Source organism: Dromiciops gliroides, chromosome 1 (genome assembly GCF_019393635.1).
Source record: "Dromiciops gliroides isolate mDroGli1 chromosome 1, mDroGli1.pri, whole genome shotgun sequence".
Classification (NCBI taxonomy): Eukaryota; Metazoa; Chordata; class Mammalia; order Microbiotheria; family Microbiotheriidae; genus Dromiciops; species Dromiciops gliroides.
The window spans coordinates 237,490,707-237,503,225 of record NC_057861.1 but is presented as its reverse complement, the minus strand read 5'-3'; positions in this window follow the sequence as shown (position 1 = coordinate 237,503,225).

The window sequence follows — 12,519 nt, the reverse complement described above, 5'->3', positions numbered from 1 at the left end:
TTTATAGAAATAAGAGCCATTTCTCAATTGATAAATGGTCAAAGGATATGAACAGGCAGTTTGCAAAGTAATCAAAGTTATCTATAGTCATATGAAAAATGTTCTAAATCAATATTGATTAGAGAAAGCAAATAAAAACAACTCTGAGCAAAATATATCTGGGCTGGTTTTCAGACCAGAGACACAGTCCATTGTTGCTGGGTCATTGATTCAAGCCTCAGCTTACATGACCTCTAAGGATACCTCCTCCTCTAAATCTATGAGCACAAAGATGTGACCTTTGAGAACCCAGAGCCACAACCAGGTTACAATGGTATATCTGAATGTTACATGATACCCACAAAACTAAAAGGGCATCTGATGGTGTTAAAAGTAGAAAGTGGAATTATAGAATCTTAGGTTTGGAAGGGACTTCAAAGATTACCTAATTTAACCACTTAACCTGAAGAATAAGCTTCAGCATCCCCAGGATGTATTCATCCATCTTCTACTTAAACGCCTTGGGTGTTAGAAAGTTTTTGCTTATGTAATAAATATGTGATATACCTCCAGTGACCCCAACACCATAACACAATATAGTTGGCATGGGATGACCACTGACCCTCTAGACTGGTTTACTCACTCTATCCAACCTGTGCTCACACTGGTAGGTAGGTCTGGGTTCCCAGAGAAGGACCAAATCAACAAATTGTTTGACAAGGAGGGTTCTCTTGAGAATTCATCTCATCATTTACCACCTGGCTGCTTTCCGGGACTTTATGATCTCCAGAAACTTCATCATTTTGCAAGATAAAGTCAACTCTGGGTTGGAGCCAAGATGGCAGAGGAGAGGCTGTGACTCCTGCAAGCTCCCAATAAACCCATCCACTCACTTCCAAATAATGCCATTAAAAAAAAACCCCAGAGCAGTCTAACTCACATAAGAATAGTGAGATGGTTTTCCAGCCAAAGACAGCAACTGGGATAACCTGCTGATTGGGATAGGAGAGGAGCTCAGCATGTGGTCCAGACCCAGCCAGGAACAGACCACGCCTCCAACGCCTCTAAGTCTTCGGTGCCAGCAACTTCTTCTGAGGCTCAGTTTGCAGACCAGTGAGGAGGTTTGGCAGTTGGCCGGGGTAAAGTGGCTGCAGTCTCTGCTGGAGTTGGGGTCAAGTGCCCTGGTTCTGAACCAGTGGGCAGAATAGAGTGGTGGCAGCCCAGTGGGGGAGGGGCACAGGCACACCAAGCTTTGCAGCTGGGTGACTCCAAATGTAAGAGCATGGTCTTAGATTCAAGAAGACCTCTTACTAGCTGTGTGACCCTTCAAGGGTTAATTAATCTTTTTCAACCTTAGTTTTCCCATCTGTAAAAAGGGGATAATAATAATACCTAGTTCACAAGGTTGTTGTGCAAATCAAATGAGGTAACACGTGTGTATATGTATATAATGAGATCACACATGGTGCTATATAAATGTTAGCTATTGGGGCAGCTAGGTGGCTCAGTGGATAGAGCACCAGCCCTGGAGTCAGGAGTACCTGAGTTCAAATCCGGCCTCAGATACTTGATACTTACTAGCTGTGTGACCCTGGGCAAGTCACTTAACCCCAATTGCCTCACCAAAAAAAAAAAATGTTAGCTATTGTTATTTTTAATCTGGTCCAATTTCATTATTTTACACATGAAGAATTTTTGACAGTTGGAAGCCTAGTAGATTGAGAGATAGCATTTGGACCCAGGTCTTCTGACACTACAGCTGGGGCTTCCCCCCTTCCCTAGCTGCCCCACTCCATGCTGCCTTTAGTCCTTTAGTTTTGCTTGAGTAGGTGCTATATTGTTGTCAGCTTCCAGGTCTAAGTCCTCGTAGACAAAGCAGGAGATCTAAGTGATGCTACCTTAGAGCCCTATTTTTCTTTTGTAGTTTTGCTTGATATCTATATCATGCACACGTAACAGTGGAAAAAGCAATGTCTCAGGAGTCAAAGGATCTGGGTTCATATCCTTCCATGGATTCTTTACTCCCTGGTGTGACCTTGGACAAGTCCCTTACCCTCTCAACTATAAAATGAGAGGGTTCAACTAGATCCAGCTTCTTAAACTGAATGTGGGGTTGCAAAAATTTTGGCAACAAAGGTTATGTATACCTATTTTATATACCTATATACCCAGGATTGAATAAAAAAAAATTTCCGATGAAAAGGAGTGGCAAGTGGAAAAAGTTAAGATGGTCTGCGATCCCTTCTAACCCTAAATCTATGATCTACATGTAGAGAGGCCTCAGTCTGAAGGGGCTAATGAGGGTCATTAGAAACATTTTTCAAAGAAATGAAAGTGACAGTTGAAAGCTTAATGTTTTCCTTAGGAGGAAATCCAACAGCATAAATGCATTATAGGGGTGGGGGTAGTTTGGGTAGCCTGGTTATTGGTTGGTTTCCTGTGTCCTGCCTCTGATGAAAGCCAGGTCTAAATATTCTGTCGTCCATGAGTGCTGGACACTGGCAGCCATTATAGCGAGCTGAAAGACTCTCGTCAGAATGCTATGTGACCATGGCAACAGATTCTTCTATTTTTAAACTTTTCATTGCATAAAATTAATTACATTAGATATTCTTTCTTTCTCCCCTCACCACTTCACTCTCAGAGTTTATAATAACCATTAATACCCTCTGGGTCCAATATTTCCTGGCAGTTAATGACTGACTGGGTTAAGTGCCCTTGGCTTTCCTTCAGGCCCTTAGCAACTCCAGCAAGACATTAATTACTGTTCCAGGAAATGTCTTTTCCATCAGAAATGATTGCTTAATTCAAACAAAGTAAAAGGTGACATTGTAGTCAACAGCTACAAGGCCCTAGTAGGTCCCTATTTGGGAATGTGGGGTTGGAACTTAAAGATGTTCTCCAAGGAGGAGAGTTTGACTTTTAGTTACATGAGAAGGATTTTCTCCAACAATGAATGGCTGAAGAGGACAGTAACTATACACCAAGCACTCTTATGTTATAATTACATGGTAGTAGTAAAGAGGAATGAAGTAAGAAACACCCTGCATATCTGTGGGGATCACACTCCCAAGCTATAGGACTCTTCTGAAGATTAAAGACCAGTCTTGTAGCAAATAGCACTGACAAGCCTTCTTTGTAAATACCCTGTAACTGGGTCAGATACCACAAATTAACACATATCCAGCAGAAGAGGTGGGGGGACCCTGCTTTCTAAGCAATGGCTCTGTGAAGGTCTGCAATTGCTGGTCATTCTATTCCAGGTGACCCATTTAAACTAGAAAATTTTTTTAGAGATTTCATTCAATGAAACAGAAAACAAACCCAACGCTCAGAAAACCAATTGATCAGCACTTAACTACCAGGTCCTAGGTGATGGGTAAGGGGAGAGAATAGACTAAAAAGTTTACCTCCTTCTTCTTTTAGGTTGAAAATATTTCCTTCAAGTTATATTTAAATAGTGGCCTATGTGAGAAAAACTGTGTTAGTTATCAGTCAATCAACATTTATTGAGCACTTACTAAGTGCCAGACAGGGTGCTAAAAGCAGAAGATTAGAAAAGAGACAAAAGGTGGTCCCTGCCCTCAAGGAGTTTACAATCTAACTCAGAGAGATATATACAAAGCAAGCTACACACACACACATTCGCAGACACACACACATTTGCAGACACACACACACACACGCAGAATAAACAGGAAGTAATTAAAGGAGGAAAGGCATTAGAATTAAGAGGAGTTGGGAAAGACTTTCTATAGAAGGAAGAATTTTAGTAGGGACTTGAAGGAAATCAGGGAGGTCAGTATCACAGCCTTTTCAAATCCTTTAAGCCCCTAGGGGGTGTTTTGTGTTTATAATAAAGATATAAGTTAGTACAGATCCCAGAAAGAATGAAGACCAGATAGTAAATAAATGAGTCAATGAGTCAGTGATAAGGAAGACTTTAAAAAAATATTATATATATATATATATATATATATGTATGTATATTTTGTTTTTGGTGAGGTAATTGGGGTTAAGTGACTTGCCCAGGGTCACACAGCTAGTAAGTGTCAAGTGTCTGAGGCCAAATTTGAACTCAGGTTGTCCTGAATGAAGGGCTGGTGCTTTTAAACACTGCGCCACCTAGCTGCCCCGATATATTTTTAATATCACCTACATTATTCATTGGACCCTTCCCCTGTCTTCTCCCAGAGAGCCATCCCTTATAATAAATAAACAAATTCAGCAAAACTAATCAACATATCAAAAAATATGATGTTATATGTAGTGATCACACCCATGATCTCCCATCTCTGTAAAGAAGGGACAGAAGGGGCAGCTAGGTGGTGCAGTGGATAGAGCACCGGCCCTGGAGTCAGGAGTACCTGAGTTCAAATCCGGCCTCAGACACTTAACACTTACTAGCTGTGTGACCCTGGGCAAGTCACTTGACCCCAATTGCCTCACTAAAAAAAAAAAAAAAAAGAAGGAACAGGGGAAGTGTTTAGGGAAGACTTTTAACAGAAATTTTAAAAATGTGATTCATAATACTTACACCAAAACCAGTACTGGGCCTTTTCAGGATTTTAATGCTCTTTGCCCCTTACATACAACTTCTTGCCTTAATGAAGAATTTGGTTTCGTTTGTTTTTGTTTCATATAGAGTACTGACTGGAGCTGGAGAAACTTATAGATTATTTAAAAGGGTATTGTCAGTCTGAATCACAAGTAAATGATTTACTGACACCATGAAGTGTATTTTGGTGTCCCAAAGACAAAGGATATTAGCTAGAGTCACTTTTCTTCATTTAACTGGAAAGACAGAGGACTTTTTCCCACCTTCTACTTCAAGTTAAGGTTTAGAGGAGCATGCTCTCCATGCTCTCCAAGTCAGATGACATTCCAAAGTGCTTTCTTTCAACCCAGAAGGACATACCCAGAACAGCGTACCCAGGACCTTTTGAACCACTCATATTCCTTTTAGGTTCCCTGCTCAAAAATCAAATTCAGTAAACAAGTCTGTCAGCTGTCCTGTTTCATTTGATCTTATTTTTCATAGTTTCCTAGTAAGTTATTTTCTTCTTTATCACTCTTCTAATACCTTTGCCTTGGCAACAGAATGTTGGTGTCCCCACAGTTTCATTTCCTATCCGTCATCAAAAGAACCTGAACTCCAGGTTCTTTGCAAATTAATATATTTTCAAGTATCCATATGTAATGTCACATCCATTAGGTAACTGCTTACTACAGAAAAAGTACCCATCAGATATAATTATGGAGAAAGCTGCTGATGATTCATGTGGGTATAAATGATTCTACCAAAAGGAATCTCGAAAGCATCATTAAAGATTGTGGAGTCTTGGGGAGGAAACAAGACTGTGAGGGTACAGGTGATTGAAGGTAAGGACTTCAAGAAGAGAAAGACAGATTTGTGCAGTAAACAGCTGATTAAGAAGATGGTGTCTGAGGACCATGGCTAAAAATATAGGAATGGGGCAGCTAGGTGGCGCAGTGGATAAAGCACCAGCCCTGGATTCAGAAGGACCTGAGCTCAAATCCAGCCTCACACACTTGACACTTACTACCTGTGTGACCCTGGGCAAGTCACTTAACCCCCATTGCCCCGCAAAAACAAACAAACAAAAAACCCAAACAAAATAAAAATATAGGAATGACAAGTTCCTGGCCAGGGTTGGTAAGAATGTGTTTACCTGGAACCTTGTAGATCGAATAATAAAAAGGAGCTAGGCTTTATATGGGAAAAGAAAGGAGATTGAGAAAACTACCACCAAATATTCAACAAGATAGACACAATTGAGATATTAAAAAATAAGAAGAAAAGCAGCAGAGACTCTCACTCCCCAACCCCAACCCCCATGCACAGTTTACATAATTCACAGTATTACTAAGGGCGGCAGAGTCCTGTGTTTTTTTTCTACTTGGTCCAGGAATTCTTCCACTTAGTCCAAGAACTCCTCCAAGGCTTCTTTACTGCTGTTATCTCATATTTCTCTTGCTTTCAACTTGGACCAGGGGCTTTTAACTGCCTCACCCCAACCTTAGGTTGCTACAATTTCTAGGATCATGTTGTTTTCTCTCATGGTGCCACATTGTTCTCTAGTGAGGCCACGGGGCTTCTGGGTTGTACCCCCTGGTGAATCCAGATCTCTTTGTCCAAAAGACTTTTCTCTGACTGCAATAGAACTAGTTCTTCCATAGCTTTCCAGCTCTGCCTTCCAGTATTCCTTTTAAAGGTCAAAGCCAAGGGCATTGCTCAGGGATATGGCTAGATACAACTCTGTAAACTCTTCTTAACTTGGTATCAATCAGCTAAAGAATGCTTAGCAAGAGCAAGTTCACACCTCATTAAGGAGATACCATCAATGTCAGAACAAAAACCTTGTTAGCCTTGTTAACAAGAAGGTAACCTTGACAAGCAGTCAACCTTGTCAAAAGAATTTTTACAGGACACCCTTGCCACCCTCAATAATAAATAATTATATCCTTCAATAGATGAGTAACCATTGGGTGGAATTTCTATTTCTGGGCCTGACTTTCTCCAATAAGGGGGCACTCTGTTGTTAGATAAAAATAATAGGAACTTTGAGAACTGCATCTTAGAACTTACAACAGAGAATGAAAGAAAAGTCAGGCATAGTTGACAAACACCTCAGATTTGGGGAGATCAGATTCCAGAGGTTCCTTTGGATCCCATGATGTAAAATTCTACATAGGAAATCAGCCCCATATTCTCTCTGCAAAACTCTGGACAAGAAAAAAAACCTGAACAACTATTTTCATAGAGGTTGATACTGTTACCTCAGCGACCCCTTGACTCCTCACTCTTCTCCACCTCACAGGTCCAGTCAGTTGTTGCTAAATTTTGTCATTTCTTTATCCACAATATCTCTTATTTCAGTCCCTTTCTCTACTCACACAACCAATATCCTGGTTCAGCATCTCATCACCTCTTGCCTAGCCTATTACAATAGCCTCTGAATACGTTTTCCTGCCTGAGGTCTCCCCCCATTCTAGTCCATCCTCTAAAGAGCTGCAAAAGTGATTTTTCTAAAGCTTAGGACTGACCTTGTTACCCCTCTACTCAATAAACTCAATTGCTTCTACAATCTAGAATAAGTTCTCCTGGTTTTTAAAATTGTGCTCCAGCACAGATTCTAAGATTACCCTTAACCCAGCTATTGGTGCCCTATGTTAGGCACACTCCAAAGAACTGGGCTTTCCTTGGCCAATTCCCTGTTAAACTCATTTAGCTTCATGTTATTTTCCCTGATGGTATGACGTGTTCTCATCAGAGAAGGTGCTGTGCTTTATGAGAAAAGAAAATTTGAAGTAGCTCAAAAGAAACAAGAGATGTGCAGATTTAGAGAATCCACCCCAAATGTTCACATGGGCTATTTCTGCCCAACCTATGTTAGAGCATTTCGAACTCAATATTGGTCTGACCAGCCACAGTAAGATATACTATGCTTTGACTCTAACATGATGATGTGATTTTGGTCCTCTTTGAGAATGAAGGACAACCACAATTTTCAATGATAGAATGTAAATTCCTTAAAGGTAGGGACTATTTTATTTTTGTCTTTGTAGCCTAGCACATAGTAGGGATTGTTTGAAGAGGAGGGGAAAAGGGAAGAAAATGAAATGATGCACAGGAAATTCATTAACCCACTTGGGTTTTTAAAAGCAATGGAAGCAAGGGCAGATTATAGAAGGTGAATACAAAAGCATGGTACAATTATATAAGAATAATGTCATTGAACGTGGCAGGGGTGGTTAAGGACAACAAACTAGGTTTGCTTTTATTTATCTGTATTGGGGAGAAGAGGATCTGCAAAGAAGAGGGCAGGACTGTGGTTTGGGATGTATCAAATAATGATAGTCTATGAAGGAGAAAGGGCAAATCTGTTCAAGTTATATTTTACTTAATTTGTATAGAATTGATTTGGTTTTGCATTTTTTTCTCTGCCAAGGGTGAATGACTAAGGGGTCTTGGCCTAGAAATACCAGAAAAAATAGCTAATCAGGAACTGATACCTTAGGTGGATGGATGGATGGATACCGCATTTTTTAAGCATTTACTGTGTGCCAAGCACTGCAATAAATGCTAGGGATTACAAAAAGAAAACAAAATAGTTTCTAATCTCAGGGAGTTTATATTCTAGTAGGGGAAGACACCACATAAAAGGGAAATGGAAAGTGATGGGGGATGGAAGGAAAGCTATGTGTGTGGATGGAAGACAGGCAGTGAGTAGGTGGGGGAGATTAGAAAATGAGCCAGAAGGAAATGAGCAGCTTGTCTGAGACTTCTGATGGTTAGGGCTAAGACTCATCAATCATCTAGTTGGCCTAGGAATGGAATTGTTCTGGGGGTGAGGGAGCAAGGCAGCTGGAGCAAACCAGAGAGTGAGCTGGAAGGAAGATAGAGTAGGGAGAGAGCAGGAGAATGCCTAGCTGCCCTTTATGAAATCAAGGGATCATATACAGATGAATTCTCCAATATTGAAAGAACTGGCAAAAATAATTGCCAAGCTCAATCAGAGATTTTTGAAAGAATGTGGAGAATTGGAGAGCTACTTCAGGACTAAAGAAGATCAGATATTTTAATGTTCAAAAGAAGACAATAAATCTGAAAACTGGAGGTCAGAGAACTTGATCTTTAGTCCTGGTAACATTCTAGGTTGTTTTATTAAAAGGATGGTTATTGAACCACCAGAAAAGGAAGTTGTTATCCCAAAGACCAAACATGGCCTCCACAAAAACAAGTCATGGAAGACCACAATAGTTTTCTGAGTGAGTTACTATATTGGGACATGAAGATAATTCTATAGGTATGAGTTTATCTAGGTTTTAGTAAAATTCTTGACAAATTTTCTCATATTATTCTCCGTCTATGAGATGGAGAGACATAGACTTGCCAGTAATTCAATTGAGGGAGACTCAGAACTGGTTGAATAGTTGGGTCCAAAGGATAGTCACCAATGTTTCAATATCAGTTTGGAAGAAGGTATCTAGCAGAGGGCCCCATCAGTGACTTGGATAAGATTACAGAAAGCATGGGAGGATCACTAAAAGGGCAGGACTGAGTCAGGATTTGTAAATCTCTTGACAGCTCAAAAATAGAGTAGCATCTAACTGATGAAATCTAATAGGGATGAATAGAAAGTCTCACAATTGAATTAAAATAATCATCCTCATAAGTGTAAAACTGGGAACCTGGGTCAGACAGCAATTAGTCTGAGAAAAATCTGGCAGATTCACTGAACTCTAAGTTCAGTATGAGTCACCAGAGCAATATGACAGTCAAGAGATCAGGCACAGTCATAGGCAATATTAACATAAAGATGTCAAGAATGAGCACATTTGAGGACTTTTGTACATAGTAGGTGTTTGATAAATGTTGATCAATTGATTCAAGAGGTGATGGATCTGGGCACAAAATATCTTTTGGGCATATATTTTTTGATCATGACCAATGAGGGAATTTGTTTTCCTTGTCTATACATATTTGTTTCAAAGGAGGAAAAGGGGGCAGTTGGGTAGCACAGTGGATAGAGAATTGGCCATGAAGTTGGGAGGACCTGAGTTTGAATCTCACCTCAGACACTTACTAGCTGTGTGACCCTGGGCAAGTGACTTAGCCCCAATTGCCTTAAACATCCGGCGCCATCTCCAGTTTCCTGATATGTATCTTGCCACTGGACCCAGTTGGGTCTGGAGGAGTGAGGTTGGTGACCTTACACAGTTCTCCCTCACTTAAATCTAATTCAGTGCAAATCATGCCACCATCCTGATGTCATGGTCCTCTTTGAGAATGAAGGACAAGCAACAATACCTCCCTTTGACCCAGAAATTTCAGTGCAAAGCATATTTCCCAAGGACAAAAAAGAAAAGTCCCATATATGTCAAAATATTCATAGTAGAATTATTTATGGTAGCAAAGAACTCAAGACACCGTAGATGCTCATTGATTAGGGAATAGTTAAACCAATCATGGTATATAAATATAATGGTACATTACTGGGCCATGAGAAGCAATGAATAGAAAGAATACAGAGAAGTATCTGAAGATATATGTTGCAGAGTGAAGTAAATAGGACCAAGAAAACAAAATACAAAATGACTGAAACAGTATAAATGAAAAGAACAAGAAAGAACCCTGAAACTGAACATTTTATAATTCTAATGACTAAGTTTGACCTTGAAGAAAGTAGAAGAAAATACCTTCCTTATTTCTTTAGAGAGGTGGGTAGTGGAAAACTTCATATACTGTCAGACTAGACTGATATATTGGTTTATTTTGCTTAACTGGTCTCCCTACCCACCACCCACCTCTTTCTTTTTCATTCTTTGCTATGAGGAATGATTTTCTGGGTAGGGGTGTGGGGTGGGGGGATATATTTGGAAATGAAGGTGACATAAAAACAAAAGACATCAGTAATTTAAAAAAACACCCAAATACTGACTTCTTCCTGCTTTGGCAAGTGAGTCGTATTGACTCAGCTCAGTTGAAGCTGGTCAAAGTTGGCCTACTTTGTGAAGTGCGGAAAAGGCTTCCCTGGACCTTTGGTCCCTTTCCTGAAGAGGAGTACTTCCTTCTCGAATTTTTACTCTGCAAAGCATGAACAAGGAAGGCTTTCTCTCCCTTCAAACATGCTCCTTTACATGTTTAAGCTGCTTGTTTGTTTTGAAACTATCCAGTATTACTGATAAATATTTGCCTTGCACCACAGTTTAGTTTGTCTTTCTGGTAAAAAGTTGTTCTAGCCCTGCTATGGATTTAAGCAAACTTAGGTCTATTGCAAATGTTAAAGTTGAACTCTCTGCTGCTTTCACTGCTGGCATCGATAACTCATAAACAAATTGTGTTCCTTAAGGAAGGGAAGAAATGCTCCAGAAGGAGAATCTAGGGGATAAGGAACTGGAAGAGAGAGAATGATAATCAAGGCTCTGTCAGGAAGTTGCACAGTCAGTCAATAAATGAGACCCAGGGAAGGAAAGGATGAAAGCCCACTTCCTGGAGCCATATAAAAAGTGTGAGGCTCTTCCTTGAATTTTCCAAATAAGTGAGGCTCTCCAGGGCTTAGGGGATAGAAAGGGGTGATGAAGCAGTGGCTCGCATTGTTCGATATTTCTGAGTACAACTCCCACATAAATCCATCCCCTTTTTTTCCAATGAAGAAAAAGTTCCAATCAACTTCAGCAAATGCTGATCCAGAATTCACAGTCCATACAAGACACAGATCCATTTAAGTCTCAGGGTGGAGTACCCCCTTGAGATGTGGGGATGGTTGACCCAGGTGCAATCTGCCACAACTCCCATCATTCAGCATAGGCTCATGCACATGAATGGTGGCCTCATGCTAATTGTTGAATTAAATTATGAAATGAAGCAATTTCTGCATGGAAGTTAGAAGTACTGTAATATCTGTTCTATTTCTCAATGTTATTTAATTTGGTAAGGACAATATAATAAACCGTTTTCCCCAAAAAAATCTCGCATTTTTTTAAAAACCAGAAAAACTCAAGAATTGCTGCAATTTTCAGCAATTAAATTTGAGAATCTTTGCTCTGAAAAAGAAGTCAACCCATCATATTAATATTATCATGAGTTGTAAATTATCAAAGTTATAGGGATTTTTATCATTAAGTATCTGTGTATGTTGCATTTTTTAAATTGTTTAAGCTTTGTTCCCATGTTGTGAAATTGTAATACATTTTGTTATTTTATTTGTACAATAGCTAAAAGGCTGGCTTTGTTGCCAGGAAGACAGGGCTTCAGTGATCACCATTCCTGGCACATGCTGGCTGTATAACTTCTCAATGCCCCTTGCAGCTCTCAAAGCAATTCTTTTTTTTTTGTAGAAAGGAGTGGGAACCACTACATAAAGTTTGGAAATCTCTGGCATTAAGGGTGAAACTGAACTTTCTATGGAGAAAACTGCTTTCTCATGCTCAGTCTTAAGAATGAAGATCAATTGAGATTGCCAAAAGAAAAGGCATATAGCACTAGCAAAAAAGATTTGAGGGGGCAGCTAGGTAGCACAGTGGATAAAGCACTGACCCTGGATTCAGGAGGACCTGAGTTCAAATCTGACCTTAGACACAACACTTACTAGCTGTGTGACCCTGGGCAAGTCCCTTAACCCCCATAGCCCCGCAAAAAAAAAAGATTTGAGGTCATTGGTGACCCCCCTTCCCCCAAGCAATATGAAGAAATTGACAACTTGAAATTATCAAGTAGAAAGTTTGCTGTTTTCCACAGGATCTCGTATAATATCTATGATATGCTATGATATGATAACCTTTCAAGACCTATGAACTCAGATGACCAGGATCCACTTTTGATGATTTATCAGAGGATAGATGATATGAGAAACCTAGAGTACTTGTCTAGAGATTAGGAAATCCTGGACAAGAAGCTGGAGACCTTAGGGACAAATATGATGTTTTATCACTGCTGATTGGCAGTAAGATCTGCAGAGTTGAAAGGAGCTTTTAGAAAATGATCAACTGTTTAAGAAGTTCATATTAGAGAGA